We start from the raw sequence: 17,818 nt of genomic DNA on the forward strand, positions 1-17,818 counted from the left end.
GGATGTTTTCTGTGTCCCTATATATCCTTATTGACAGTTGCTGCAAAAGTTTAACCTCTTATTTTATTTACTTCATTAAGAGCTTAGAGAAGTTTTTCTGTGCATAACTAATTTTATATATCTATTTTTAACCCCTATAATAACCCACACAAATTGCACGGTTATAGAATCAAACTTAACATTTCTGTTGCTCCAATAATAAGATGTAATTGCTAAATCAAACCACTAGAGGGGAGTCTTGGCTTGCTTAGAAAGAAGGCCAAATATATCTATATTTGCCTTGCAAGACATCGATATAATTGCTGTGCTCCTTGCTATGTTTGGGTTGCAATGACAGTAGTGGATTAAGGTATTTAATACACTCAGAACCAGGCTATTGTTTAGTAAGGCTAATGTAGTTCCATTACTATTTTTGTGAGTATATTTACTCTGTGCCTTTCAATATTCTTAATACAAGTAAATACTTTATTTTTGTACTCTGTCTGCCCTTTGGCTTTTAACAAGGTCTTTTCACTCATAAATTAGAGCTCTGTGTATGGTAACACTTTATTTTTACGAATATAAACTCGGCCTTGTTATTTATATAGTTGGCTAGCTGACTATGACACTTTGAGTGTATTTCTGATTTAGAGGTGTCATCTAGTTATATACTTCAGTTATTAGGTGTCCTTAGTTTATATTTTCTCACTATATACTATAGCCTGTAACATTTATATATTCAAGGTGTGTGTAATTAAAAAGCTGTATATGTAAGGTAGATAGATAAGCCACATTTTACTTAGTTAAACTATACTCTCTATATGGGGTTTCTCTATGCTTGTGTATTGGCTGTTACACAGGGATTAGGTTAATTAATCCATTGTCTTTAGTGTTGCCACTAATCTGAGAGCATAGAACATGTGGTCCCACTGTGCCAGGTAAACTTTGATCTATTACGTAATCAGCTCTTGTCTAAATTTCCCTTGGTGACTCACATGCTCATGAACCGCTATATAAGATCATGTCGCCCTGCAAGGTTAAAGCCTGCCTATTTAATATAGGCTACCTACCACATTCAAATACTCCCCTCCCCCCCCCCCCCTACATAAAGTATCTCCATGCCTAGGAGAACTAAATACGCGGCTTCTCTTGCCTATACCGCAACCCTTACCATTTTTTTAATAAGCAATTCTTACAGTTTATCACAGCGCTGACCTTATTTTCCCCACTTGGCCTAACAAGATTGGTCAGCATTACTCATCCCTTTCCTAGTGTAGTAAGATTGTTCATCACATTATATCCCCTCTAAAGATAAATAAAATGTATTAGGGTCCTTGAGTGGCCCAATGTAGCATGTGAGGGACTCACATTATCTAAAAAGAGGTTTCAGTTTTGCTTGTTTGTTGTTATAATTATTGTTATATCCATTGCCTTACAGGAAAACAGGCAATTATATCACTACATATAATGTCCATGTACTTTGTTTCAAGGTTTCTATAACATGTATATCTAATTTCTGTATTATATAATAACCTCAATAAAAAAATTAATACAAAAAAAAATAAAATAATAAAATCTTGCTTAAAGAATCTTTTTCTAACACCTGACTTTACCACTTCCTTGCTCTAACATAGGCAAAGAGAATGACTGGGGTAGGAGGGAAGGGAGGTGATATTTAACAGCTTTGCTGTGGTGCTCTTTGCCGCCTCCTGCTGGGCAGGAGTGATACATCCCAATAGTAATTAGATGCTCCGTGGACTCATCGTGTCATTAGAAAGAAATAACTCTATTTGCGGACAATGTATTACTAACTCTGACGAGACCTTTAATATCACTCCCCAATCTTTACTCTACATTGGAGGACTTTTCAGCTATATCGGGATACAGAATTAATAGGGACAAATGCGAGGCTCTTCCAATTGCATTACCTAACATTACAGCAAAAATTATTGAGACTAACTTTGATTTTAAGTGGGCCAAACACTCAATTCAGTACTTGGGAATAAACTTAACAACTCACTCTACAAATTTATATAAGGCAAACTATATCCCTCTAATCCAAAAAATAAGGGCAGATATCAATAAGTGGCAGAAGGCAAATTTTTCTTGGTACGGCAGACTATTCTCAATAAAAATGAACATCCTCCCAAGGCTAATGTACCTATTTAGAGCTTTGCCAATCAAGCTCCACAAACCAGATATTGATTCATTACAAGCGGCTTTACATGGGTTCCTGCATAGTAACAAACAGGGTAGAATACCGTTTCAAATTTTAACATGCAACTGGGGGTTGTAGGTGCCCCAAACCTCTGGGACTATTATTATGCTGCGAGATTGGCACAACACTCCTTATTAGGCAAGAGGGGGGATAATGTGCTTTGGCCTAAATTGGAATCCCTTCTGGAGGGTTATGAATCTCTGAAAGACATAGTAAGGGACGAGGCAGGAGTGGGGAAAGGCTGTAGGCCAGGGATTGCAGAGTCATCTAGACAACTATGGGTATCTTTGACTAAAAAATTCAATCTACTGCTGACTAGGCCCCTTCTGATGCCATTAAAATATCTCATAACGAGGGAATGTAGGTGTCTTGTGGATAAGTGGGTAAATAAGGGACTCTATAGAGTAGCGGATTTTGTCTCTAATAGAACACCTCTTACTTATGCCCAGTTACAAGTTAAAATAGATAATTTGCCCTTGCAATGGTTTTTTGTATCTGCAGATTAGTACAGCTATAAGGAGCTATCACTCAGGCGCAATAATCCAACCTTCTACAACACTGGAACATATATACAACTCTCTAGACAGACCAAAACATGCTATATCACACCTATACTTGAGTATTCAAACTGCTAAAAATAGTATCAAATCCCCAGTTATTCGTAGATGGGAGACAGATTTAGCGAGAGAGGAGTACACAAAGGATTGGGAACAATTATTTTTCCAATCATGTAAAGGTTTACTGAGTGCAGATCTGAGAGAAAAAACTATAAAAACCACTTTTAGGTAGTATATCACACCTCTCAAAACCTCCCACTTACCAAATGGGGGTTCTAGATATTGCTATAGGGGATGTAAAGCAATTGGTACCTATCTTCATATGTGGTGGGATTGCCCCAAAGTTGGAAAGATATGGTCAAATCTCTCTAAGTTGATAAGCAAGTTGCTAAGTGAAATTGTTGTTCTGACCAGGGAGCATGCCTTATTGCATGAGAGAATTCCTGGGTTAAATTCTCCCATGAATACTTTTGTCACAATCTTGTGTACTATCACTAGAGCCAGTATCGCCAAATATTGGAAAATGAGTGTGCCAGAATGGCCAGAGATTATAGCTAAAATTAAACACACATACTCATGTACGATACAACACAAAAACAATGGCACTACACGGGCTTTCCCTTTAGAGCTTGGCTTATGAATTATTATATGGTATATTGTACCCTTTATTTCTCATGACCAAAGGGAATGGTGCTATTGCATAAAAATTATCTAAATAGAACAAAAAGTAGAATGTCGCTAGAGATTTGCGAATATCTACTGAAAAGTATGCACATAAAGCACTCTGGGCCCAGACTACTGGGCGGTTGTGGTAGTTCAAGGTATGTTAAAATGTAACTTTTATTTACAAAGAAACTTAAAATAAGGGTAACACACTATTAAAATCAACACAGGCGCTCACTGGTGTGATGTTCTATTATATATTAATGGGGAATTAATGTTGACTTTATGTTAGCGCCTCTCAGTGATTTTATATATAATTTCCCTGGTAAGCTAGAACTTATTTAGTATAATATGAATTGTTATTTGTACTCTGGGTAAACAAATTCCTTGTCACAGTATTATACAGTTATTTTCTAAGTTCTAAAATATAAATAAATTTGCTCTGGTTAGAATTAATGTGTACTGTGTATTTTAGTCAAGGTGAATATTGTCACTTATAACACCCACACTGTCCTTGTGTGGCTATTTATTCAAATTGGGTGATATAGTCGTCTATTAGACTTGTATATAAGTGTAGACGTCTCCTGAGTGACTATAAATAATAGAAATTGCCTTTATAGTTGAAAAATACATATTATATGATGTATCTACTCTCCTCAGTGTGAAAAAAGCATTTTTTAGTGTGTTTAAATGGTGCTCAAATATCTGTAGCCTTTTCCGGTATATTATATACTTGCACCATTCCTTTATTCATTGAGTTAAAAGAGTACTGCACTTAGTTATACTGCTATACAGATATTCAGCCAGTTATACCAGCTATCGATTCAATTTCTAAATGCAAAATCTGTAAAACACTTGTTCAGTTTTTAATAAAAATGCAATACCCTCAATGGTTGGAAGTAGCTTTCTTTTACAAAGATATGACGAGTCCACAGATTTCATCCTTACTTGTGGGATATTAACCTCCTGCTAACGGGAAGTGGCAAAGAGCACCACAGCAGAGCTGTATACATAGCTCCTCCCTTCCCTCCACCCCCAGTCATTCTCTTTGTCTGTGTTAGTACTAGGAAGAGGTAAAGTGAAGTGTTAGTTTTAGTTTCTTCAATCAAGAAGTTTTTTTATTTTAAATGGTACCGGTGAGTACTATTTTCCTAAGGGAGATATGGAAGAAGATTTCTGCCTTGAGGTTAATGATCTTAGCAGATGTAACTAAGATCCATGTTGGTTCCCACAGAGCTTCTGAAGGTAGTGCAAGAGAAATCTTCAGTGTGGAGAACAGTTTCATGCTACAAGCAGCATTGAGGTATGTTCAGTCCTTTTTTTCTGAGGAGACTTGGTATATCAGAACTGGCTGACATTTTTTCCCTGCAAGGGAAGGGGTAAGCAGTAGATCTGTAAACAAAGGGTATTACTAAAAAACCTGTGTTTATTTATTTTATTGACATTGTAGTGGGCTAAGCATTTATAAAGGGCTTAAAAGCAGCAATATAAAGGGACACTGGGAGAGGCAGCTTAACGGTTTTTATTTGTGAGATCAAATAATCAATATGGCTGTATATTTGTGTTGTGCTTAGGGGTAAACAAAATCCACATGGCTTTATTACTAAACCGCTTCTTATGCGGTTGTACAGTCTTATGCATTCGCCGTCCATGATGGGCGGGGCCTATTTTCGCACGCTCAGACGCACACTTTACTCTGGCTGAAAAGGCAGCAGGCATATATGTTGCCTCAGACAGATTCGGACATCATGTCCTTTAAATTTAAGCTTGAACACCTCCGCCTGTTACTTAGGGAGGTTTTAGCGACTCTGGATGATTGTGACCCTATTATGATACCACCAGAGAAGTTGTGTAAGATGGACAAATATCTAGAGGTGCCTACTTACACTGACGTTTTTCCGGTTCCTAAAAGAATTTCGGAAATTGTAAAAAAGGAATGGGATAGACCAGGTATACCGTTCTCTCCTCCTCCTACTTTTAAGAAAATGTTCCCATATCAGACACCATTCGGGACTCTTGGAGTATATAAAAACAAATAAATAATACCAATATATAAAAATCACTAGTAAAGCATAATACTTGATACTGTTGCAGAATTATAGATATAAAAGAACATACTAAAGTTGATGAAATATTACAACAAAAAAGACTCATATACAACACAATCATATTAGGTTAGGAATAACTATATCAACAAGCACAACAGTTAAAGGGACATGCCACCCACATTTTTTCTTTTATGATTTAGAAAGAGAATGCAATTTTAAACATCTTTCTAATTTACTTATATTATCTAATTTGTTTTATTCTATTGATATTCTTTGATGAAGAGCATATCTAGATATGATCACTTGCTGCTGATTGGTTGCTGCACATAGAAGCATCGTGTGATTGGCTCACCATGTGCATTGCTTTTTCTTCAACTAAGGATATTTAAAAAAATGAAGCAAAATAAATAATGGAAGTAAATTGTAATGTTGGTTAAATTTCTATTCTCTATCTGAATCATGAAAGAAATATTTTGGGTGTAGTGGCCCTTTAATAACATCTATGTCTGGCATTTAAAATATGGAGCGCACAAACGCTCACGTTTGTCTCCTAACTAGTTTCGCCCCTCCGGGCTTTGTCAAAGGCAGCGAGCCGCCGTTTCCTTGGGGATATGTACCTTCTTATCCATTCTAAAACTTCATTTGATTCCAATTTCCAGGGCAGGCACTGCAGCACAATTGCACAGTCACACTCACACACAAAACTTTATTTGATGTTTGTGACCTGCAGTTGCCCCGGATTAGGAACTTCCCATTTCACTGCTGCGCAGATAGGCTAGAGAGTCTGCCTCCACCTGACTGACTGGCTGCATGTGTATCTCATCAATCGTCTCGTGACTGCACGTGCCGCCTAGTCAGTAGGGGTTGAGTCTGGAGTGGTCTGGGAGTCTGCAGGCTAGCGCGGCTAGTGAGTGAGTCCGGAGAAGTGGACTGTGGAGACATCACTAGTGGCAGGCTGGCAGCCATGGTGAGCTCAGGCTGAGGGGGGGGGGGGCATGGGGGGCACCGGGGGGGGGGGGGGGGAGTCGGGAGTCACACCAGCAATATTCTGAATCTGAAATAAAATATTCTCACAGGTGTTATCTGTGCTAGGGTATTATGGTTTGCAACAGCTTTAAGGGATTATGTTGGGCCAGATAATTATACCCTGGGGCCTACTGTGTTTCAACAGACAAACTGCTCAAGTGAAACACTCTAATATGATCAGAGATGCACATGCTACAGTTACATGTAGATGCCAATCTCACTATTGGGTTCATTTACTGTCATTTAACCACCAGTGTGCAAGTGGTGATCTTCGTTGGATCTCTGCTGGGTGAGCCCTAGGAATTTATGAGTGGTTTATTTTATAATGGGATAAAAACACCTTAAAGTTGCCAGTCTTCCTCAAAAGGTCACTCAGTAGTTCGCAATTGAGTTTATCTCACTCAAGTTAATACATTTAATTTGTCAATCTCTTTAATTTTTATATTGATCCTGAGGACTTAAAAATTATACAAAAGAGTATACCTTCAATGGTGGGGAGTGTATATATGTATGTATATGTGTATGCATGTATGAATATGTGTGTGTATACATGTATGAATATGTGTGTATGTATGCACTGTATATGTGTGTGTGTATGCATGCATAAATATGTGTGTGTATGTATGAATATGTGTGTATGCATGTATGAATATGTGTGTATGCACTGTATGTGTGTGTATGCTTGTATGAATATGTGTGTGTGTGTATGTATGCACTGTATACATATGTATGTGTGTGTATGCACTGTATGTGTGTGTATTCATGTATGAATATGTGTGTGTATGTATGTATGCACTGTATATGTGTGTGTATGCATGTATAAATATGTGTGTGTATATATGAAAATGTGTGTATGTGTGTATGTATGTATGTGTGTATGCATGTATGAATACAGGGAGTGCAGAATTATTAGGCAAGTTGTATTTTTGAGGATTAATTTTATTATTGAACAACAACCATGTTCTCAATGAACCCAAAAAACTAATTAATATCAAAGCTGATTAGTTTTGGAAGTAGTTTTTAGTTTGTTTTTAGTTATAGCTATTTTAGGGGGATATCTGTGTGTGCAGGTGACTATTACTGTGCATAATTATTAGGCAACTTAACAAAAAACAAATATATACCCATTTCAATTATTTATTTTTACCAGTGAAACCAATATAACATCTCAACATTCACAAATATACATTTCTGACATTCAAAAACAAAACAAAAACAAATCAGTGACCAATATAGCCACCTTTCTTTGCAAGGACACTCAAAAGCCTGCCATCCATGGATTCTGTCAGTGTTTTGATCTAGTCACCATCAACATTGCGTGCAGCAGCAACCACAGCCTCCCAGACACTGTTCAGAGAGGTGTACTGTTTTCCCTCCTTGTAAATCTCACATTTGATGATGGACCACAGGTTCTCAATGGGGTTCAGATCAGGTGAACAAGGAGGCCATGTCATTAGATTTTCTTCTTTTATACCCTTTCTTGCCAGCCACGCTGTGGAGTACTTGGACGCGTGTGATGGAGCATTGTCCTGCATGAAAATCATGTTTTTCTTGAAGGATGCAGACTTCTTCCTGTACCACTGCTTGAAGAAGGTGTCTTCCAGAAACTGGCAGTAGGACTGGGAGTTGAGCTTGACTCCATCCTCAACCCAAAAAGGCCCCACAAGCTCATCTTTAATGATACCAGCCCAAACCAGTACTCCACCTCCACCTTGCTGGCGTCTGAGTCGGACTGGAGCTCTCTGCCCTTTACCAATCCAGCCACGGGCCCATCCATCTGGCCCATCAAGACTCACTCTCATTTCATCAGTCCATAAAACCTTAGAAAAATCAGTCTTGAGATATTTCTTGGCCCAGTCTTGACGTTTCAGCTTGTGTGTCTTGTTCAGTGGTGGTCGTCTTTCAGCCTTTCTTACCTTGGCCATGTCTCTGAGTATTGCACACCTTGTGCTTTTGGGCACTCCAGTGATGTTGCAGCTCTGAAATATGGCCAAACTGGTGGCAAGTGGCATCTTGGCAGCTGCACGCTTGACTTTTCTCAGTTCATGGGCAGTTATTTTGCGCCTTGGTTTTTCCACACGCTTCTTGCGACCTTGTTGACTATTTTGAATGAAACGCTTGATTGTTCGATGACCACGCTTCAGAAGCTTTGCAATTTTAAGAGTGCTGCATCCCTCTGCAAGATATCTCACTATTTTTTACTTTTCTGAGCCTGTCAAGTCCTTCTTTTGACCCATTTTGCCAAAGGAAAGGAAGTTGCCTAATAATTATGCACACCTGATATAGGGTGTTGATGTCATTAGACCACACCCCTTCTCATTACAGAGATGCACATCACCTAATATGCTTAATTGGTAGTAGGCTTTCGAGCCTATACAGCTTGGAGTAAGACAACATGCATAAAGAGGATGATGTGGTCAAAATACTCATTTGCCTAATAATTCTGCACTCCCTGTATGTGTGTATGCACTGTATGTGTGTGTATGCTTGTATGAATATGTGTGTGTGTGTGTATGTATGTATGTATGTATGTATGCACTGTTTAAATATGTATGTGTGTATGCATATATATAAATATGTGTATGTATGTATGTATATGTGTGTGTATGTATGTATGCACTGTATATGTGTGTGTATGCATGTATAAATATGTGTATGTGTGAATGCATGTATGAATATGTGTGTGTATGTATTTATGCACTGTATGTGTGTGTATCCAAGTATGAATGTGTATGTACGTATGGGTATGCATGTGTACATATGTGTGTGTATGTATGTGTATATGCATGTATGAATATGTGTGTATGTATGTATATGTGTATATGCATGTATGAATATGTATGTATGTATGTATATGTGTATATGCATGTATGAATATGTATGTATGTATATGTGTGTATGCATGTATAAATATGTGTGTATGTATGTATGTATATGTGTATATGCATGTATGAATATGTATGTATGTATATGTGTATATGCATGTATGAATATGTATGTATGTATATGTGTGTATATACTGTATGTATATGCATGTGTATGTATAGATGTGTGTGTGAATAGATGCAGAGGAGTGTGCATGTATATGTATATGTACCCTGCAGTATCAACTTCCTTAATCACTCTGAAAACCAATGAAAGTATATAAACAAAAATATATGACCATTTTATTTGTTGAGTTTTGTTGTTACATTTGGCTTTCCTTAGAATACATGTAATCCATATGCAAATGCTAATTTGCATAACAGTCAATGTATTCCATATATACATCTCACTTAACAATTATATATTTTTTTTAAGTAATTCGTAATATGATAATTATAAATAATTTAATTTATTGACTTTAAAATTAAAAATATAGCTTCAACATGTTCACTAGTTATGAATGTTTCCAAGGTTAGCATCTGATTATAAAGGCTGTACAAGTATGTGTGTGTGTATATATGTGTCTGTGTCTGTGCAAGTTAATGAGTGTGTATTTATGTGTGCTAATGAGTGTATATGAGTGTGTCTGTATAGATGAGTGAGTGTGTGTAGATAAATGTGGCTGTGTGTGTATGTGTATATATATATATATGTACAGGGAGTGCAGAATTATTAGGCAAATGAGTATTTTGACCACATCATCCTCTTTATGCATGTTGTCTTACTCCAAGCTGTATAGGCTCGAAAGCCTACTACCAATTAAGCATATTAGGTGATGTGCATCTCTGTAATGAGAAGGGGTGTGGTCTAATGACATCAACACCCTATATCAGGTGTGCATAATTATTAGGCAACTTCCTTTCCTTTGGCAAAATGGGTCAAAAGAAGGACTTGACAGGCTCAGAAAAGTAAAAAATAGTGAGATATCTTGCAGAGGGATGCAGCACTCTTAAAATTGCAAAGCTTCCGAAGCGTGATCATCGAACAATCAAGCATTTCATTCAAAATAGTCAACAGGGTCGCAAGAAGCGTGTGGAAAAACCAAGGTGCAAAATAACTGCCCATGAACTGAGAAAAGTCAAGCGTGCAGCTGCCAAGATGCCACTTGCCACCAGTTTGGCCATATTTCAGAGCTGCAACATCACTGGAGTGCCCAAAAGCACAAGGTGTGCAATACTCAGAGACATGGCCAAGGTAAGAAAGGCTGAAAGACGACCACCACTGAACAAGACACACAAGCTGAAACGTCAAGACTGGGCCAAGAAATATCTCAAGACTGATTTTTCTATGGTTTTATGGACTGATGAAATGAGAGTGAGTCTTTATGGGCCAGATGGATGGGCCCGTGGCTGGATTGGTAAAGGGCAGAGAGCTCCAGTCCGACTCAGACGCCAGCAAGGTGGAGGTGGAGTACTGGTTTGGGCTGGTATCATCAAAGATGAGGTTGTGGGGCCTTTTCGGGTTGAGGATGGAGTCAAGCTCAACTCCCAGTCCTACTGCCAGTTTCTGGAAGACACCTTCTTCAAGTAGTGGTACAGGAAGAAGTCTGCATCCTTCAAGAAAAACATGATTTTCATGCAGGACAATGCTCCATCACACGCGTCCAAGTACTCCACAGCGTGGCTGGCAAGAAAGGGTATAAAAGAAGAAAATCTAATGACATGGCCTCCTTGTTCACCTGATCTGAACCCCATTGAGAACCTGTGGTCCATCATCAAATGTGAGATTTACAAGGAGGGAAAACAGTACACCTCTCTGAACAGTGTCTGGGAGGCTGTGGTTGCTGCTGCACGCAATGTTGATGGTAAACAGATCAAAACACTGACAGAATCCATGGATGGCAGGCTTTTGAGTGTCCTTGCAAAGAAAGGTGGCTATATTGGTCACTGATTTGTTTTTGTTTTTGAATGTCAGAAATGTATATTTGTGAATGTTGAGATGTTATATTGGTTTCACTGGTAAAAATAAATAATTGAAATGGGTATATATTTGTTTTTTGTTAAGTTGCCTAATAATTATGCACAGTAATAGTCACCTGCACACACAGATATCCCCCTAAAATAGCTATAACTAAAAACAAACTAAAAACTACTTCCAAAACTAATCAGCTTTGATATTAATTAGTTTTTTGGGTTCATTGAGAACATGGTTGTTGTTCAATAATAAAATTAATCCTCAAAAATACAACTTGCCTAATAATTCTGCACTCCCTGTATGTGTGCAGCACTTTGATAATGTAATATAATGTGTTTGCAAAAAAAAAATCATGATTTTTTTTTAGGGGGGGGGGGGGTAGAGGGGGCCCTTTGTGGATTTTTGCACCGGGGCCCTGAGGTTTCTAGTTACGCCTCTGATTAGACTCACAGTGAGTTGATACAATTATGATACAATATATAACAAATAGAAAGGTAACGTAAAAGACACTTGAAGCAACCCTACATAAGGAAAAGTTATACATGATAAAAGCTACTTATAACCATTGAAGGTATTGCTTCATTATTAAAAACTGAACAAGTGTTTTATAGAGTTTGCATTTATAAAATGAAACATGGGGCTTGCTTAATCTAGCTCTAACATTAGAGCAACACAGAAATTTTTTGAAGATATATGCCATACAGTCTAGCGCACGTTACTGAGTATCCAATCAAACTCACAGGCCTAGATTTAGAGTTCGGCGGTAGCCGTCAAAACCAGCGTTAGAGGCTCCTAACGCTGGTTTTGGGCGCCCGCTGGTATTTGGAGTCAGTGATTAAAGGGTCTAACGCTCACTTTTCAGCCGCAACTTTTCCATACCGCAGATCCCCCTACGCCATTTGCGTAGCCTATCTTTGCAATGGGATCTTTCTAACGCCGGTATTTAGAGTCGTTTCTGCAGTGAGCGTTAGAGCTCTAACGACAAGATTCCAGCCGCCTGAAAATAGCAGGAGTTAAGAGCTTTCTGGCTAACGCCGGTTTATAAAGCTCTTAACTACTGTACCCTAAAGTACACTAACACCCATAAACTACCTATGTACCCCTAAACCGAGGTCCCCCCACATCGCCGCCACTCGATTAAAATTTTTAACCCCTAATCTGCCGACCGCCACCTACGTTATACTTATGTACCCCTAATCTGCTGCCCCTAACCCCGCCAACCCCTATATTATATTTATTAACCCCTAACTTGCCCCCCACAACGTCGCCGCAAGCTACTTAAAATAATTAACCCCTAATCTTCCGACCGCAAATCGCCGCCACCTACGTTATCCCTATGTACCCCTAATCTGCTGCCCCTAACATCGCCGACCCCTATGTTATATTTATTAACCCCTAATCTGCCCCCCACAACGTCGCCGACACCTACCTACACTTATTAACCCCTAATCTGCCGAGCGGACCTGAGCGCTACTATAATAAATGTATTAACCCCTAATCCGCCTCACTAACCCTATCATAAATAGTATTAACCCCTAATCTGCCCTCCCTAACATCGCCGACACCTACCTTCAATTATTAACCCCTAATCTTCCGATCGGAGCTCACCGCTATTCTAATAAATGTATTAACCCCTAAAGCTAAGTCTAACCCTAACACTAACACCCCCCTAAGTTAAATATAATTTACATCTAACGAAATAAATTAACTCTTATTAAATAACTTATTCCTATTTAAAGCTAAATACTTACCTGTAAAATAAATCCTAATATAGCTACAATATAAATTACATTTATATTATAGCTATTTTAGGATTAATATTTATTTTACAGGCAACTTTGTAATTATTTTAACCAGGTACAATAGCTATTAAATAGTTAAGAACTATTTAATAGTTACCTAGTTAAAATAATTACAAATTTACCTGTAAAATAAATCCTAACCTAAGATATAATTAAACCTAACACTACCCTATCAATAAAATAATTAAATAAACTACCTACAATTACCTACAATTAACCTAACACTACACTATCAATAAATTAATTAAACACAATTGCTACAAATAAATACAATTAAATAAACTATCTAAAGTACAAAAAATAAAAAAGAACTAAGTTACAGAAAATAAAAAAATATTTACAAACATAAGAAAAATATTACAACAATTTTAAACTAATTACACCTACTCTAAGCCCCCTAATAAAATAACAAAGACCCCCAAAATAAAAAATTCCCTACCCTATTCTAAAATACAAAAATTACAAGCTCTTTTACCTTACCAGCCCTGAACAGGGCCCTTTGCGGGGCATGCCCCAAGAATTTCAGCTCTTTTGCCTGTAAAAAAAAACATACAATACCCCCCCCCCCCCAACATTACAACCCACCACCCACATACCCCTAATCTAACCCAAACCCCCTTAAATAAACCTAACACTAATCCCCTGAAGATCTTCCTACCTTGTCTTCACCATCCAGGTATCACCGATCCGTCCTGGCTCAAAGATCTTCATCCAACCCAAGCGGGGGTTGGCGATCCATAATCCGGTGCTCCAAAGTCTTCCTCCTATCCGGCAAGAAGAGGACATCCGGACCGGCAAACATCTTCTCCAAGCGGCATCTTCTATGTTCTTCCATCCGATGACGACCGGCTCCATCTTGAAGACCTCCAGCGCGGATCCATCCTCTTCTTCCGACGACTAGACGACGAATGACGGTTCCTTTAAGGGACGTCATCCAAGATGGCGTCCCTCGAATTCCGATTGGCTGATAGGATTCTATCAGCCAATCGGAATTAAGGTAGGAATTTTCTGATTGGCTGATGGAATCAGCCAATCAGAATCAAGTTCAATCCGATTGGCTGATCCAATCAGCCAATCAGATTGAGCTCGCATTCTATTGGCTGTTCCGATCAGCCAATAGAATGCGAGCTCAATCTGATTGGCTGATTGGATCAGCCAATCGGATTGAACTTGATTCTGATTGGCTGATTCCATCAGCCAATCAGAAAATTCCTACCTTAATTCCGATTGGCTGATAGAATCCTATCAGCCAATCGGAATTCGAGGGACGCCATCTTGGATGACGTCCCTTAAAGGAACCGTCATTCGTCGTCTAGTCGTCGGAAGAAGAGGATGGATCCGCGCTGGAGGTCTTCAAGATGGAGCCGGTCGTCATCGGATGGAAGAACATAGAAGATGCCGCTTGGAGAAGATGTTTGCCGGTCCGGATGTCCTCTTCTTGCCGGATAGGAGGAAGACTTTGGAGCACCGGATTATGGATCGCCAACCCCCGCTTGGGTTGGATGAAGATCTTGGAGCCAGGACGGATCGGTGATACCTGGATGGTGAAGACAAGGTAGGAAGATCTTCAGGGGATTAGTGTTAGGTTTATTTAAGGGGGTTTGGGTTAGATTAGGGGTATGTGGGTGGTGGGTTGTAATGTTGGGGGGGGGGGGTATTGTATGGTTTTTTTTACAGGCAAAAGAGCTGAAATTCTTGGGGCATGCCCCGCAAAGGGCCCTGTTCAGGGCTGGTAAGGTAAAAGAGCTTGTAATTTTTGTATTTTAGAATAGGGTAGGGAATTTTTTATTTTGGGGGTCTTTGTTATTTTATTAGGGGGCTTAGAGTAGGTGTAATTAGTTTAAAATTGTTGTAATATTTTTCTTATGTTTGTAAATATTTTTTTATTTTCTGTAACTTAGTTCTTTTTTATTTTTTGTACTTTAGATAGTTTATTTAATTGTATTTATTTGTAGCAATTGTGTTTAATTAATTTATTGATAGTGTAGTGTTAGGTTAATTGTAGGTAATTGTAGGTAGTTTATTTAATTATTTTATTGATAGGGTAGTGTTAGGTTTAATTATATCTTAGGTTAGGATTTATTTTACAGGTAAATTTGTAATTATTTTAACTAGGTAACTATTAAATAGTTCTTAACTATTTAATAGCTATTGTACCTGGTTAAAATAATTACAAAGTTGCCTGTAAAATAAATATTAATCCTAAAATAGCTATAATATAAATGTAATTTATATTGTAGCTATATTAGGATTTATTTTACAGGTAAGTATTTAGCTTTAAATAGGAATAAGTTATTTAATAAGAGTTAATTTATTTCGTTAGATAAAACTTATATTTAACTTAGGGGGGTGTTAGTGTTAGGGTTAGACTTAGCTTTAGGGGTTAATACATTTATTAGAATAGCGGTGAGCTCCGGTCGTCAGATTAGGGGTTAATAATTGAAGGTAGGTGTCGGCGATGTTAGGGAGGGCAGATTAGGGGTTAATACTATTTATGATAGGGTTAGTGAGGCGGATTAGGGGTTAATACATTTATTATAGTAGCGCTCAGGTCCGCTCGGCAGATTAGGGGTTAATAAGTGTAGGTAGGTGTCGGCGACGTTGTGGGGGGCAGATTAGGGGTTAATAAATATAACATAGGGGTCGGCGATGTTAGGGCAGCAGATTAGGGGTACATAGGGATAACGTAGGTGGCGGCGGTTTACGGAGCGGCAGATTAGGGGTTAAAAGTGTAATGCAGGGGTCAGCGATAGCGGGGGCGGCAGATTAGGGGTTAATAAGTGTAAGGTTAGGGGTGTTTAGACTCGGGGTACATGTTAGGGTGTTAGGTGCAGACATAGGAAGTGTTTCCCCATAGGAAACAATGGGGCTGCGTTAAGAGCTGAACGCTGCTTTTTTGCAGGTGTTAGGTTTTTTTTCAGCTCAAACAGCCCCATTGTTTCCTATGGGAGAATCGTGCACGAGCACGTTTTTGAGGCCGGCCGCGTCCGTAAGCAACTCTGGTATCGAGAGTTGCATTTGCGGTAAATATGCTCTACGCTCCTTTTTTGGAGCCTAACGCAGCATTTGTTTGAACTCTCGATACCAGAGTTAAATTTATGGTGCGGCCAGAAAAAAACCCGCGGAGCGTTAACAGCCCTTTTACCGCCGAACTCTAAATCTAGGCCACACAGTGAGTTAATATAATCACAATATAATATATAATAATAGAAAGGCAACGCTCAAGATATTTGAAGCAACCCTATATAAGGAAAAGTTATATATATAAAAAGCTACTTCCAACCATTGAGGGTATTGCATTTTTATTAAAAACTGAACAAGTGTTTTACAGATTTTGCATTTAGAAATTGAATCGATAGCTGGTATAACTGGCTGAATATACAGGCATAGCAGTATAACTAAGTGCAGTACTCTTTTAACTCAATGAATAAAGGAATGGTGCAAGTATATAATATACCGGAAAAGGCTACAGATATTTGAGCACCATTTAAACACACTAAAAAATGCTTTTTTCACACTGAGGAGAGTAGATACATCATATAATATGTATTTTTCAACTATAAAGGCAATTTCTATTATTTATAGTCACTCAGGAGACGTCTACACTTATATACAAGTCTAATAGACGACTATATCACCCAATTTGAATAAATAGCCACACAAGAACAGTGTGGGTGTATAAGTGACAATATTCACCTTGACTCAAATACACAGTACACATTAATTCTAACGTGAATTAACCAAGGTGAGGGGAGCTTACGGTGTGGGTTAAGAGAGTTGTGTCAGAGTGTTTTTCACTATGTGTATTATCACAGTAGAAATGAAAATAAAAGTAATTTAGCTTATATATAGATAGTATTTATTTAAAACACTTAAAACAAGTTGAATTGTAAGTATAGAGCTCTAATACTTTAAAACATTAAAAACAATATACAATTATATAAGGACAACATTGGAGAATTATGAGCAATCTTTTTGATTTGTTTTCAATTTGTTCATATAGTCTGATCAATTAATTTGATTGATTTCGTTTTTTGTTTAGAAAGTTTTTTATATGAATGTTTTACTTTTACTCACGTTTTTGTCTTGAATAAAAAACTTTTAAAATGGCCTTAGTATATGTCCAGGATAGAATTATTCCTAGAAGATCTAAATAACAACACACTAGGTCTCAACTTCACTCACGAATTCAGCACAAATTCTATCAACTATCTAGACATAGAAATAGAAATTAAAAACAAACTAATCACAACTAAAACCTTTTTTAAAAAAACTGATGCCAACAACTACATACACAATAAAAGCTGCCATCTAAATAAATGGAAAACAAATATTCCCAAAAATCAATTCACTCGTATTAGGAAAAACTGTTCAGACATAAACCAATACTCTACTCAATCAGAAATTTTAAAACAAAGATTCATTGAAAAAAGATATAATATCCAATCACTAGATAGAACACAACTAGAGGTAAAAGAAATGGATAGAAACTCAATACTTGCACCCAAACAAAAGCCAGAAATTAACCCAAAAATAAATGATCCATTGTTTATACCGTTCATAACACAGTACAATTCACAACATTTTGAAATAAAAAAGATCCTAAACAAACACTGGCATTATATAAAACAAGACCAAGTTATAGGACATAAACTAAAACACCACCCAGACATCATTTTTAAGAAA

Source organism: Bombina bombina, chromosome 4 (assembly GCF_027579735.1).
Source record: "Bombina bombina isolate aBomBom1 chromosome 4, aBomBom1.pri, whole genome shotgun sequence".
Taxonomy (NCBI): domain Eukaryota; kingdom Metazoa; phylum Chordata; class Amphibia; order Anura; family Bombinatoridae; genus Bombina; species Bombina bombina.